Consider the following 4425-nt stretch of genomic DNA (forward strand, 5'->3'; position numbering starts at 1 on the left):
TGTGGCCTCCAAGCTTACAAATGTACACAGCAATGAGGACATTTTGGCAGGAGGGAAGAGAAGAATTAGGACCTGGCACAAATCAGACAGAGAGTGTGGGTCCCTCAGTTCCCACTGATTTGAGATTTAAGATTTTAATTGGTTCACTTAACTGGAATTTTCCTGGAGCAAATTGGCTTCAGGTACAGCTGGATCCAGCTGCTCTCTCAAATCTGCATTACTCTGTGCTAGCTTCATTTCCAAGCAGCCTCTCCTACAACCAGAGAGAGAGATGGTCCCTTCCACACAAACTCTTTCCCAATCACTGCAGAAAAAGTCCCAGGCAACAAAAAAAAAACCCCAGGCCCAGCTCCCATTGTACAGATTTGGGTCACGTGATCATCCCTTGGCAAATCACTGTGCACCGGATGTATGGGGTAGGGGTGGAGCAGGGTGGAGTGGGAGGAGCTAGGCCTTCAAGAACGATGTGACCTGAGTATGGGAGTCCCAAAGGAAAACAGGGTGCTATTTCCAGAAGTGGAAATAGATGCTCAGTGAGCAAAAAAGACATCTACCTTGAACCAACACGGAAAATGGGGCCCTGTAAGGTGGAGACAGGGGCGCTAGACGCTGGGAACACAGGCTGAGACCCTTCCCCCCACCCCTTTCTCCCTCTGGGCAGCTTCTGGGGAGGGAACCCCATTCTTTAGAGCCTCTACAGAGCCTCATGCAGCCCTGATGGCCACAAGGGGGCACTGCTGCCTCAACATTGTGACACATTACGGGGTTTCCTGCCTGAAGTCAGCCACGTGTTGCTGAAACCCTGCTGTTCTGCCGAAGAAAGGCTCAGCGGGGGGGCCTGTTCACCATGACTTTAAATAATAGCAATTATAATACATCACCCATCGACCACCGCTCCCAAGCAATTTCCTTTTTTTTTTTTTTTTTTTTGAGACGGAGTCTCGCTCTGTCGCCCAGGTTGGAGTGCAGTGACGTGATCTTAGCTCACTGCAACCTCTGCCTCCCGGGTTCGAGCGATTCTCCTGCCTCGGCCTCCCGAGTAGCTGGGATTACAGGCGGTGCCCCACCACGCCCGGCTAATTTTTGTATTTTTAGTAGAGACGGGCTTTCACCATGTTGGCCAGGCTGGTCTCGAACTCCTGACCTCAGGTGATCCGCCCACCTCGCCCTCCCAAAGTGCTGGGTGTCACGCGCGTCCATATGAAGAGACCACCAAACGGGCTTTGTGTGAGCAATAAAGCTTTTTAATCACCTGGGTGCAGGCGGGCTGAGTCTGAAAAGAGAGTCAGTGAAGGGAGATAGGTGTGGGGCCGTTTTATAGGGTTTGGGTAGGTAGTGGAAAATTACAGTCAAAGGGGGTTGTTCTCTGGCGGGCAGGGGTGGGGGTCACAAGGTGCTCATTGGGGGAGCTTCTGAGCCAGGAGAAGGAATTTCACAAGGTAATGTCATCAGTTAAGGCAGGAACCGGCCATTTTCACTTCTTTTGTGATTTACTTAAGGCCATCTGGAGGTATACGTGCAGGCTTGGGCTCAGAGGCCTGACACTGGGTTTACAGATGTCTGCCGCCACACCTGGCTAATTTTTGTATTTTCAGTAGAGACGGGGTTTCACCATGTTGGCAGACTGGTCTCGAACTCCTGACCTCAGGTGATCCGCCCACCTTGGTCTCCCAAAGTGCTGGGATTACAAGCGTGAGCCACTGCACCCAGCCCAACCTCCTAAAATGTAGACGATCTACAAGAGCTCCTTTGAGAAACTGACAAACCGTGCATTTGGAAAATGATCCCAGCGTCACTCCCCGATCCCCACACCCCTGGCAAGGTTGAGCCCCACCACTGCTTTGTTGGTCAGGAGCCCCCAGGCCCACATTCTGTTAGCAGAGCCTCAGTGCAGTTTCCCCAAACGTCTGCCTCTGGCTGTGGTGTTCTACGTATGGGATGTGGGATGTAATTTGAGACCTGACCTACGGCTTGCTTTGTTAGAAACGTATTGAGTTACAACAGGGAGTGACTGAATTTTCCTTTGTAATTGCCAGCTGAGAAATGTACTGTACCTGTGTTTTAGGAAGTTTGGGGACTCTGAGAGAACATGGTCCACCCTGGGGGTTCTGAACCAATGTGACCATGTCCTGGAGGGACACAGTTCGCCCTGGTGAGGAGGAGGGCGGGTGTGAGGGGCACTGAAGAAGGCATGGCCCTGCCCTGGGAAGTCTGGGGGGATGTGGCCTTATTCTAGGGGATCTGATGGAAATTTGGTCATTAAAAGCCAACAGGCAGCTTGCTGGAAAAATAAAAACCAGGTGGCCATGTTAATGGAAAGGGGTCCCAATCCAGACCCCAAGGGTTCTTGGATCTCGTGCAAGAAAGAATTCAGGGTAAGTCCACAGAGTAAAGTGAAAGCAAGTTGATTAAGAAAGTAAAGGAATAAAAGAATGGCTACTCCATAGACAGAGCAGCCCCGAGGGTTGCTGGTTGCCCATTGTTATGGTTATTTCTTAATTTAGTCTTGATTTATTGTTTAGTTATGCTAAACAAGGGGTGGATTATTGACGCCTCACCTTTTTAGACCATATAGGGTAACTTCCCAACATTGCCATGGCATTTGTAAATTGTCATAGCGCTGGTGGGGGTGTAGCAGTGAGGGCAATCAGAGGTCACTTTCGTGGCCGTCTTGATTTTGGTGGGTCTTCCCGACTTCTTTACCGCAGTCTGTTTTATCAGAAAGGTCTTTATGACCTGTATCTTGTGCCGACCTCCTATCTCATCCTCTGACTTAGAATGCCTTCATTTACTGGGAATGCGGCCCAGCAGCTCTCAGCCTTACTTTACCCAGGTCCTGTTCAAGATGGAGTTGCCCTGGTTCAAACGCCTCTGACAGCCGTTCTGAGTTCTGTCTGCGTTATTGCTTTGTTGGAGGAGTGGAGGGGCTGGGGAGATTGTGATTCACCCAATAGCCATTCAGTAGTTTCCCTTTATGCCAGGGGTCAGTGAGCCTCAGTTTCTCCTCCTGCTCCCAGCAACCTTGCCATTCACCCCAAGGAGCCAGGAAGATATTTAAAAAGAATAATAACAGTCACAAGGTTGCTTTCAGGTCCTGCCAGGGTCTCAGTCTTCAGAAAAGCTGAATATGAAAATTACTTCCATGTCATTGCAGTGCCGCTCAGAATCAGAAACATTTGACCCATCTTACAGAATTAGTGCAACTACATCAGGAACCCAAGCCAAGTTTTGCATTCCTATTTAGCATTTATATCTACATAGTCCTTTTCAAATATAGAAAAGCTTTCTGGATGTTACTTGGAACAGACAGCTCCGTATGTGGTTATAAGTTGGCATTCTCCCAGCCAGGTTGAAGGAGAAATGTACAGCTACTCTGCCACAACAGTTATTTCATACATAAAATCACGGCCATGATTAGCAATGATGGTGAAGGCTATTCATTTTATATTCAGAAATAATTATTGTGAACATTCAGATAGCAGCATAAGTAGGGAGATGGACTTTAGTTTCTGCATAAAAGGTAACACTGTTTCAATCCCGCAGTTATGAGGTGAGGAGCTGTTTTGGCTCTTGCAGCAGGACAAACCACCCAAAGATAGTGGGTACAGTAAATGCTCATGGATTCTGTGGCTCAGAAAGTTGGACAGGGAACAGCAGGCACAGCTTGTCTCTGCTCCATGATGACCAGGTCCTTAGCTAGAAAGCCTAAAGGAACAGGGAGTGGAATAGGGAGGCTTCTTTTGTTTGTTTTGAAACAGGGTCCCACTCTGTTGCCCAGGCTGGAGTGCAGTGGCGTGATCATGGCTCACTAAAACCTCTACCACCTGGGCTCAATTGATCCTCCCAATTTAGCCTCCCAAGTAACTGGGACTATGGGTGTGTGCCACCATACCCAACTAATTTTTTTTTTTTTTTTGGAGAGATGGGACTGGTTGCCCAGGCTGGTCTTGAACTCCTGGGCTCAAGTGACCCTCCTGTCTCCATCTCCCAAAAGAAGGCTCTTTACTCACCAGTCTAGTACCTGGGCTGGGATCACTCAAAAGCTGGGCTCAGCTGGTACTCTGGACTCATTGTCTGTCTGGCTAACTTGGGCTTCCTTCCAATATGGCTACCCAAGGACATTTGAACTTCTCACGTGGTGGCTCATGGCTCCAGAGTGAGCATTCCAGCAGACACTGCCCTTTATACCCCAGCTTCATTTCTGCTCCACTCTGTCAGCTGAAGCAATCACAAACATGTCCAGACTCTAGAGGAGAAGATGGAGACCCCACCCTTTGGTGGTGGAAGGCAGGTCAAAAACTTTGGGGCCACATCTTAAAACTGCCCTAGGAGCTTATGGACTATCGGGGCAAATTAACAGCTGACAGAGCAGAGAAATGATCCCTCAGTAAGGTGTTCAACCTGAAATATTTCCCTGCTAAAATT

The sequence above is a fragment of the Hylobates moloch genome, unplaced genomic scaffold (assembly GCF_009828535.3).
Source record: "Hylobates moloch isolate HMO894 unplaced genomic scaffold, HMol_V3 SCAFFOLD_12, whole genome shotgun sequence".
In the NCBI taxonomy this organism is placed as follows: Eukaryota; Metazoa; Chordata; class Mammalia; order Primates; family Hylobatidae; genus Hylobates; species Hylobates moloch.